At 44.0% G+C, this 11,342-nt stretch overlaps 1 pseudogene across 1 annotated transcript; it reads right to left on the reverse strand.

Moving 5' to 3' along the window:
- Positions 1-3,568: 3,568 nt before the first annotated feature.
- On the reverse strand, positions 3,569-3,776 carry LOC309964730 (copper transport protein ATOX1-like; annotated as a pseudogene). Its single transcript has one exon. The product of its transcript is annotated as a copper transport protein ATOX1-like (transcript).
- Positions 3,777-11,342: the final 7,566 nt, after the last annotated feature.

Raw genomic sequence — 11,342 nt, forward strand, 5'->3', positions numbered from 1 at the left:
CCCCAGCCCACTTGTTTCACCCTTGTATCATAACTTCTTTGGAAATGTCCAAGTTCTGACCTCTTGAACATGTTTTCAAGATGTAGCTTCTAGCATTTTTAGCAACATTCTTTCCTTCACTCTGCCTTGTCCCCTTAGCCAATCTATAGCTGATAGGAGAAGATTCAATAACTAAGACTTGGGACAGCTCATACCTACAAATTTAAATCACAACACTAAAATTAAGTAGTTATATCAAACAATAATATAAGACATGTTCCCCCAAAAGCAGAACAATTTGGGCACAGGTAGTTTAATTGGGAGGGAGCAAGAATGACAGTGAAGGGAGAAAGGCAGGACAGGAGAACAAACCAAAGGGCATATTATCAAAGTTGCTGTTGTCGGCAGCAGGGGCTCACTTCTATAAGGACCACTCTCTGAGAAGGATGAAAAATGCCTCCCATAACAGCCCACCTGGAAGCTGGGAGGCTGGACATCCATTCTCCATTGATTGAGGATTTCTCCTGACGGGGAAATACAAACTCCCCTGCATTCTGGGGAGCTCCAGTGATGCCCAAGAAAGCAGAATGCAGAAAGATGCATGGCAGGGTCTTGGGGTAGGCTGCTATGCACACAAGGTAAGTCAGCAGTGTCTCAGAGGTGAGCCAAGGGATGTGATGTGGGCACCGGAGGAGTCTGCTACAACATGTCATGACCAATGCTCCCTCTGAGTTTTTAACGTTGTGACAAGCAGCCACGTTACATGAGTAGCAAAAAAGATGAGTATGCATAAAAATAATAAAACTAGGATAATGAATAGTCTGTGCTTACTTTGTTACTTTCAAAAATGTTCTCTATGAGAGTATGTGTGTGTGTGTGTGTGTGTGTGTGTGTGTAACTCTATAAAGAGACTGAATTTCAATTTCTCCCTTGAACAGAGAAACAACTCATGGAAGCAGAAGAAACTTGAAGACATGTTGAGCAAGAGACTATAAGTTTCCCTAGACTTTGCAGAAAATTGTTAGAGGGTTTTGGACTTCCACGTGATGTTTGAGCCTACTGTATCTGGATCTTAAGTAACGGAGAAATCCCATTTGACAAAATTGAATCTGATACCAGGTAATGATGCGCTTAGTAGTTAATATACATATACTCACATTAACATGCACGACAATTAGGTGAAGTCTAGATCTCTCCCAACAAGCTTCCTTTACCACCACCATATCTGGGGCTTTGTGATAAAGGGAACAGAGAAGCAACAAGAGAAGGGAGAGGATATAAACCAGCTATGCAGGGGGATTTCTGCTCAGGCAGAGTGTGCTTTAGTGCCCTACTCTTAGGCCATAGATGAGAAACTGGAGGCTTGAGAACACATGCTCTACCACCCTTGGTTTGAGGTTCAATCCTCCAGCAGCAAAACCTCTGGAAGATATTTGCCTCAAGTTGTGTTTGCAAACAACCAGAACAGGAGTATAATAGGACTGTCTTAAGTAGTGGAATATTGTTTTCTTTTCTTTTTGTTGTTGTTGTTGGTGGTGGTGGTGGTATGTATGTGTGTAAACCTATGAAGGGACTGTACTTCCCATGTTGATACACTGATGTTCCATCCAGGCTGAAGATGTGGAATGGGGTGGGACTTTAGGAAGGGCAAGGGAATGTTTTCCATAGCTTTGATCATTTACTCCCTGTTTAAGAGGCTCACATGGCTCCTTATTGTGAGGAATTATACTAAAGTAATTAAATGTTTGGGTATTGGGCCAAATATGGCACTATTTGAACATCAAAATAAATAAATATGGTAACAGATTATAATCCTGTGTTCAAGGACTCCCAAGACCACCCTGTATTCAATGATTTGCTATAAGAACTCACAAGGCAGTCAAGTTGTTATACTGATGGTTACAGTTTGTTGCAATGAAAGGATACAGATTAAAATCAATAATGGAAGAAGGCATAGAGTCTAAGGGAGACCAGGTGCAGCTTGAAGTTGTGTTCTCCCAGTGGAGTGCTGTGGACATTCATCACATGATGTGTTGCCAACCAGGGAAGCTCACCTGAGCCTTGGTGTCCAGGGTTTTTGTTTTTTTGGGGGGGAGGTTGATCACATAGGCATGGCTGACTCCCTGGTGGCTGACCTTAATTCTCTAACCCCTCCAGTGGTCAAGCTGATACTGTGTGGTCCAAAGCCCCCACCATAAATCACATTGTTAGCATAGCTATCTAGTGTGGTCCAAGGCCTTAGGTAAACAAAACCACTCTTAACAGGCAGGATATTCCAAGTGCTTAGGAGTTATGGCCCTGGAGCCTGGCAAGGGCCAAACCTTTCTTTGGAATACACAGGGTTTGGACAACCTGAACCTGCTAAGTTATTTCTATACTGCACAACTCCATTGAATAAAAAAATTCATGAATCTATACTGAAATAAATAGGTAGATAAATAGGAGATAAAGAAAAGTTCCTTCTTGTAGAAGAATGATAACTAATCATTATAGAAGAAAGGATGGAGTTACAAAAATTACAATTTGGTAACCATAATAATAATTGATTTCATCAAGAATCATCAGTGGATATGCTGTAGTGAGCTGATTTGTGGTTCCCCAAAAGCCGTGTCCATCTCCTAATCCATAGAACATGTGAATGAGACCTTATTTGGAAAAAGGGTCTTTGCAGATGTCATTAAGTTAAGGATCTTGAGATGAGATCAGCCTGGATTACCCGGGGGGGACTCTAAATCCAGTGACAAGTGTTCTTATAAAGGACAGATGAAAAAGACATCCAGAGGAGAAGGCAATGTGAAGACAGAGGCAGAAACTGGAGTGAGGTAGCCGATTCAAGGAATGCCACCAAAAGCTGGAAGAGGCAAGGAAGAATTCTCCCCTAGAGCCTCCAGAGGGAGCACACAGGCAGACATCTTGATTTAGGGCTTCTGTCCTCCAGAATTTTGAGACAATAAATTTCTATGGTTTTAAGCCACCTAGTTTGTGATAATTTGATGCTGCAGCCACAGGAAACTAATACAGATACTAAAACCAGTGGTGAAGGAATGATGCTTCAGGAGTTTACAGTCTTAAAGTACCCACAAAACATTCATTAATTATAAAAGAAAACATAGCAACTCTTTAGTGGAGATACCTGGCAGTAGCACTTTAACCAAGCCTATTGGGTTCTGGAGTCAAACACAGCTGGTTTGAAGCTCCACTTGCACTCTTATCAATTTATATTAGTTTATATGATTTGGGCAGTTAATGTCATTAAGTCTCAATTTCCTATAAAATGGAAATAATAGTGACCCACATTGTAAGGATATTTTGAAGATTAAATGAGATAAACCATGCAAAGCCCATAGCACAGGACCTAGCACATATGTATTCAATACATATTGGTTATTCTTGCCCACTCACCTCCCCCAGCAAAAGCAGCTGGACTTTATTGCAGGGAAGCTACAGAGGAGCAGGGCAAGTGAAGGCCTCTGCAGGAACTCCCATCACGGAGCAGGATTGCCAGGTCTTAGAGCTGTCTGGAAGGCAGGAGAAGATCAGAGTTGTGTCTACGTTGGTCCATCCTGCAGGCTGGAGGCCCAGGCCCTCACTACTTGGAGCCAGGGTAGGAAACGGCCTTTCCTGTTTTCCCCAGGGTCTACAGCAGAGTGTCTATGCTGTGCTCAGAGTTGATGCAGACCTTCTTGTTGGGCCAGGTCAATGTCAAACTGAACTCCTCCCAGCTCATTGACAACCTGAGTGACTGCATTAGAGCAGCCTTCACAGGTCACATCCACAGAGAACTCGTGCTTTGGCATGACTGAGGAAGTGATGGCAGTGGCGTTGGTGACGCCTCCCCCGCTCTGCATATTGGTTATTCTGATGAGAAGAGCTATCATCCACAGAGACAGGTGTAAATTTCCTGTAATCTACTCGGGGAGATAAAAGATATCACTCAATGATAGACTTCATGATCAGGCCACACCCCTGTCTTTCCAGCTCATACTTAAACTGTGCTTTATCCCCAGATCTCTTGGTCTCTAGTCATTCAACCTGGCTTCTTCCAGACCCCTATCAGCTAAGCCAGTCACCAGAGTTCAAGAGGTCATCCATACCTGTAGTTAGACCCTTCCTCTACATACAAAATTGATGATCAAGTAAGTTTCTTGAAGTTCTCCTCACTGGGAGGAATGTGACTCATCACTGTCTTTCAGTGACACCTGTGGTTTCCAAAGAATCAGGCTTAAATGCAGCTCTTCTGACTCCATTGCTGTCACCCTGGAGGGTATGATAGGCAAGAGAGAGAGCAGCCAAAGATGACTGGTATGGTCAAGCCTCAGAGAAAATGATAGTGGGACTTACTTCATTTCTGATGTTTTAATTTAATTTCTGATGTTGACCTAAGAGACTGAAATGAGTTCTCCCCTGGCAAAGACAGGGCTTATAGTTCCCCCTCCCAATGCCAGAGGAGAAAGGAAAAATGGAAAATTAAGGCCCCCTCCCTTAACCAACCTACTTCCCACAAAACTTGACCTTCTTGTATCTTTCTAATTAATGGTTGGTCTATTTGTAACATTGGAATATATAGAGTTATATATATATAATCAGTTAACCCTAAACTCTGCATTTCCCCACAAGCTAATAAACAAGGCTGCCTCAGTGGAGATAGAGTTCCATTACTCCCTCCCCCAAGTGATTGCCTCTATCACCTTAAAACAAGCTGAACCCTGGGCTTCAGTTTCATCAGCAACAGAATCAGGGTGATGAACTACTCCAAGTTTCCTACCAGTTGAAATACTCAGTGATTTTTTAATGGGATGGAAGGAAGGTTGGGAAATGCAGGGAGAGTGTTCATGGACATTTTCTAAGGCATCACTAACTTCTAGTCAATAAACTCAGAAGGAAGTGAAGATGGGAGTGGGGGAGGAGGAAAGGCTCTTTTAAGTGGAGGGTCTCAATTCATCTTGCAACCAAATTGTCTTTGTTTGTTTGTTTGTTTCTAGAGAGGAGTATGTAAATGATTAAATGGAATTTCTGAATGGGTATTTTAAAAATACTATTTGTATTTATTCATTCAATAAATATGTATTTAGAGCCTAATATAATGTCAGGAGTAGTGGTAAGTACTGAGGATACAAGGATGAATTAAACACAACTCCTGCCTTTAAGGAACTCATGATCTGTGAGGGAAAGGGGCAAATACGCAACGAATTGCAATGCAACAAGATGGTGTTAAATATAATAAATATAATAAGCACCATAGAGCAATTGAAAAGGAAGCAATTGGTTTTGCCTTGGAAAGTTGGGGAAATGTCATGGAAGACATAACAGTTGACCTGGATAAGTTCCGTAGGCAAAGACTGGAATGAACATTTTTACTTAAAACAAGAACAACAAGGCTCATTGTAGACTTTTGAGGCAGTCTAGATCAGACTTAAACAGCATGGTTGGGGATTATTTGAAAGAGAACATGAAAAGTTTGCAGTGTTGGGAGTATATTTTCAGTAGGGTAGAAGACATTCTTCAGATAATGCCATCAATTTTACCAAAAAGATTTTATGATGTTATTTGGTAGACATGTTGTAACATTGGAAATATACTTGCATTGACTTAGGATAAACTAGGGAAATTTCACTTAATGGGCAAAGGAACATCATATATGGTGACAGAGTAATATTATTTTTCAAATACTCACTACTTCGCTGTATAGTAGAAACTAACTCAACATTGTAAAACTATACCCCAATAAAAAATAAAAATAAAATAAAATTTACTGTTAAATAAATAAAATACTAAAATTTCCGCTTAATATCTTTTCTCTGATTTATGTGACATAAACAAACTACATAATGGTGTGAGGGACTATAAAGGTTTTATTGCCACTTGTTTGGTATTGCCTGCATAACTCATTCTGAGTACCAGTTGTGGGTATCAAACTAAGTGCCATAAAACATATCATGCCACTCCACTTCCTATACCTTCCATGCAGCCAAAACTTTAGTGCTCACAAAAATACTTATAAATGAATAGTTAGTAGTGAAAAAAATTTTTTTTGTTTTATTTAGATTACAGATCTCCAGTCTGCAATAAGAAAAGTAAATGTTGTAAGGAAGATTTATGTTACTTCTCTGCAGGATCTCATATTATCTGGCAAATTCCTTCCCCAAAGAAAACCACTGTTCAAAGATGTCCTCAGTAAATGCATACTTGGATTAACATAAAATTGGCGAAGTCACTTGTGTCCACACATTTGAATTCATTTGTAAATAACGACTACTCACTTCCTTGCTTCCCCACCCCGGACCAGACTCCAAGCATCACAGGTGCCGAAAGACTTACAAAAAGGAATGAATAGGAACAAAAGGATGTAGGCGCCAGGAGGAAAACAGAATCTCCCAGAACAAAATTAATCTCAGAAGGAATAGCAGATCCAATACCAGGTATTACCGAAGTTTAAACTGCTTTTTAAATGGTGAGATAATGTATCAAATTTATTACTTCTACTATGCCTGTCTGATTTGCTTAACCTTTATGTCAGGCTTATCTTGAGGGATAGATTTCTCTGCTAAGCACATAAATAGGTGTTAAACCTGTATTGATTTTTTAAGGGTGGTGGTCAATAAACTTTACGGTTTTTTTAAACTTTTACTTTATGCCTTAAGGACCAAATGATGATTTCTATGATCCCGAAGTTTCACTACTCGTGAGTTACTAAAGAAACACAGCTCTGACATACACTAGAAGAACCGCAAATAATCTTTAATTTACCCCCCACCAAACAGCTTGGAGGTCTGACCGGAAATGTCTGGGTAGAGTACTGCTGAAGTTCCAAGTCTCAAACAAAAAGTCCAACACAACGTGTGCACAGTGAGTTTAAATTTATGGTAATTAAAGTCATCCAGATGGTAGCTACATTAATCAATGAAGAGGCAGTATTTATCTTGGGACAGACGATTCTGAAACCCAGAATGAGAAAAATCGCCAAGGAGGGGGTGGGGACAGTTAATAAGAGCCCCTGGGAAAAGTCCTTCAACTAGGATTGGAAAATAATACGTTTGAATTGGAATCTTTTTGAATGTAAATCTCCCCTAACAGCAGGAGGAAAAGGGTCCTCTAGCCCACCAAGCTTTGGGCAGGAAGGGAGTAAACGGAACTGTAAAACAGCCCGCTCAGCTGTTTCTGGTTTGGGACGAGGAGCAGAGAAAGGAATCGCGATGTGGGAACTGAGTATTTGTGTCGCTCAAAATAACTCGAAGGGTCAAATAACGAACTCCAGGCAAAGCGCTGACAAGCCTCCCCCTCTGCAGCACCCTGCGCTGGGTTTCCGTTCAACTTCCCCTCCCTCGCGAGGACTAACGGCAGGCGCGACCCCTTCCACGCGGGGCGCGGCGAGCGCGGACAGCTCCCCTTGGAGCAGACGAGGGCGGGAAGTCCGCGGCCCGTTGGGCTAGGGCTGGCGGGCGCCCCTCTGCGTTCCCGGAGCCGGCTGGGCCGGACAGGCCTCAAGCCTTCTCCGCCCCGGCTGGCCTTCCAGAGGCTGCGGTGGCGGCGGAGGCCTCACGGGCCGCCCGCCTGGCCCGCGAGCCGCGGGCGCGGGGCGCCGAGGGGAGGCGGGGCGAGGCCGCGGGGCGGAGGGGGGCGGGAGGTGCATCCTGGGAAATCCACCAACATGGGGCGCAGCGACCGCCGCCGCTGCCGTGAGTCCCGGCCGCGGATGCCGCCGCTTTTCTGACGCCCAGCTGGGGCCTCGCCGCGCACCGCGGCTCGGGTTCCCCCGACACAAACCGGCCAGCGCGCCCTTCGCCCGTCCGCCCGCCCGCCCGCCGGGGCCATGTGAGGGGGCCAGCTCCCTCCGCCGCCGCCGCCGCCGCCGCCGCCGCCTCCTCCTCCTCTTCCTCCCCCCGCCCCCTCCCTCCCCTCCCGCCCCCCTCTCGCTGCGCCCTAGAGGAGCCCCCGCTGCTGCCCGCCCTCCCTACGCAACCCCCACGATGGACAGGAACTACGCGACCTCCGGCTTCGCCGACCCGCCGCCGCCGCCGCCCGCACCCCCCGCCGCCCCCGCCAACGCCACCGCACAACCCCCCGCCCCCGCCTGGGCCTACGAACCCCGAGCCGCGGCGGCCGCCGCCGCCTCCAGCAGCAGCTGCAGCAGCGGCAGCAGCCCCAGCCTCAAGGCCAGGTAGGGAGGGTGGGCGGCGGGGTCGTGGTGAGCCAGGAAAGGCCAGGGATGCGTTTGGGGCCTTCGCCCCTGTGCAGCCCCGCCCAGGGGTCCGGGCCGGCTGGGAGCCCTCCGCTCGTCTCTTCGCCCTAGCCCTGGCCGGGAGAGACGGCTGAGGACTCCTGTGGGGTGGTCTCGGGGTGGGTGCGGGCGCCCAGTGCGGGACTCGCAGCCAGGGCTGGTCGGGGACCGTGGGTAAAAGGGAGGGTTGGGCGGGAGTCGTGGGTCCCCGTCACCTCCGGGGTCCGGGCTCTCACATGGTGAAGTTTGGGTTCGTGGCTGAACTCGGCGATCAGGGAGACTCGGGACTGGTTCCGGGGGTACGAGGGGGCCGCTGAGGGGTTCGGGGCAGTGACATTCCATTGTATTGGAACCGACAATGTGGTCTTGGGGGCCCCGGCGGTGAGTGTGAGGGTGGGGGAGGCGGGAGAGGAAGAGGCGCGGAGCTGCGTCCCTGACATTGGGGGACCCGGGAGGGCTGTGCTGCGGGAGAACCCCGGGGGCGTGGGCCCTAGGAGGGGGCCCGTTGGGGCGCGAACGCTGCGCCGTGGCTGGGTGACATATGTTTGCAGTGGTGGCCAAGATGAAGCTATTTCTCGTATACAGGTTCAAAGTTACTCTTGGGTGTCCTCCTCTTTTAACAACAGCAGGAAGTATGGAATCTCTCTTTGCCTTGGGGTGACTAAAGTTGGGAAGAAATTGGAGGTGAGGGGCGGTCGGTGAAGGCCATAAAGGTTGAAGAACAGAAGCATGCTTCTCCATCTCGGTTTCTGAAGCCCCGGTTCATTATGTAGCGTGGGGTTCAAGAGTTCATCTTTGCTCCAGCATGACCAAGGGAATCTAAAATGTTGACTCTTACTAGATATTTAAGCTCGCGGGAAATGTGTAGTAGTGCCACACTGTGAAACGTGAAACGGTCCATTTGAATGATAACTGGAAGGCGTGGTTTGGTTTGGACCATTCGGGAGCGGGGTGTTTTAAAGACACCTCTGCCGAACAATGAAGAATCTGGTAGGTGCAGCTTCTGATTACAAGGACCAGGGAATCTTGGGTTGCTAATGACTTCATCCTCAGCTACCAACAGGAAGCTTCGTGGTTTTATGATCTCATCAGATTTCTTTATTATTGTCACGACAGAAGTGAACTTTTTTTTTTTTACTTTATATATTACAGTATTCTAGGTTATCTTCTTTGTTTTTATAAAAGTTCCACGTTCATGATTTGGAAAATATGTGCGAAGAGTAGCTGGTCTTTGTCTTATCTAGTACCTTGGGGTGATTGTGAGAGAATGAGAAAAAATTTGTTCAAGAAAAGGGAAGTACGCTTTCTTAGAAAATTTTAGGTCCTTTGTTTAAAAGAGATGGGGTTAAAAAAATAACGTGATGTGCCAATTTGGAGCTAAATACTTAAATGCTGAGACTTTTCAGAAATAGTCATAACTTTGTATTATATACAGTTAAGACATTTTAAGGAGTTTTATGAAAAATGTATGGCACTTTTCCTTTTTTTTGTTTTTTTGGGGGGTTTTTTGGTGGTAATTTGACTATCATTTTTTAAGTAGCTTTTGCATCAAATACCATAATTTACAAATTAAAATTACTTTCTCTTCAGGGAACAGCAGTGATAGGTATTTGTGCAGCATATTTTATGTTTTAAATGACAACTGTTTTATTAGGTACATGAAACAAATGCTATCTAGTTATTTCTGTTATTTCTTTTAGCAGAATACTTCTGAGTCAAGAAACTAAAATCTACTTGTCATATTTTCCAAATGTTATTTATCAAAGTAACAAAGAATGACTTCCCAAACACATTTGAAAACAGTAAGTAGATTTATTTGGAACACATAATCTAAAAGGGATTTATTTTCTGTTTATTGGAAATTACTGATTCTTAAATGCTAAGCCCCTCCCCTCTTAAAATATATTTTGGGGGTGGAGTTAGCTAAATTATAGCATAGAAAATGCAGGCTTTCCCCCTCCCCCATCAACTTGCTTTGTTAACATCTTGTGTTAGGATCAGGCCATCTGTACAGGGCTACACACACTTCTTAATTGTACCTCATTTTATTCCTCAAACTGTGATGTCCTCGCTCATTTCAGTTCTATAAAAAATACTGAATCTGAAATATGCCCTTTAAGTATTCTGTGCTTTCAGGAGCCTACTCATATTTTTGTAACATTTTAAAAAGCTGTTTCATAATTTGTGTATCAGTTGAATATTTTTGTTCCCCCTTTTGGCAGTTTTTCTTGAAGGTGGAAATGAATACTAGTTGTGATGACGTAGTATGGATACTTATCCATAAGGAGTTAGCCTCTCACCTTGTTTCCAGTAACCTATTCAGAAGCTAACAGATGGTAATGACATTCAGTTGTTACTGACATGGGATCTTACATCCTACCTTATGTCTTTACTTGGTCCTGAAATGAAACATTTTCATCAGTTGATAGGAAACAGCATAGTAAACAATTTTTTGGTATAACAGCTCCATAAGGTATTAGGTATTTCCATTGTTTTAACAATTGAAAAATAAAGTGCTAATGGGAAAACTCAAGCATTTTATTGATACCTTAAATAGAGTGTATAGAGAGATTTCTGAATGTTTCTATAATAGTGCTTGGTACGTATATGGAAGTTCAGAGATGGGACCTGGTCATATATTGATAAATCTCCATTTATTTGGGATCTCCTCAGTTTCAGGGACCAAATGAGCATATCTTTGCCTATCACCTATCAGCATATCTTTGCCTATCACTTTGCATATCACCAGAGTTGGAAATACTCTTTATGGGGCTAGTTTAAATACTATAAATACCTCTCCATGCTTTTGGAAATAAGATGATCATCAGAAAGCTACGGACCTGCACCTTTTCTCTCCCTGACATTTATATCTTGTACAGAACAGGAAGAGACAGACTGTTTCATCATGGTGATGATACATGTTGTGTTTAGTCACACCAGAAAGTGACTAAATGGAAATATTTTGTTTTAAAATAGAATTATATTTGTTTTTTGCCTTTTTGACTTGAAACAGCCTTTTTTTTTTTGCCACCAGTTTTTAGAATTTCCTAATACATAAGTTCTTTCTGATTATAGTATGAATGTGCAGTGAGTGTGAGAGGTACCCTTCCGTAAAAGAAAACAATGATTAGCTTCTCTAAAAATG

The sequence above is a fragment of the Leucopleurus acutus genome, assembly GCF_964270905.1.
Source record: "Leucopleurus acutus genome assembly, chromosome: 8".
NCBI classification, from domain to species: Eukaryota; Metazoa; Chordata; class Mammalia; order Artiodactyla; family Delphinidae; genus Leucopleurus; species Leucopleurus acutus.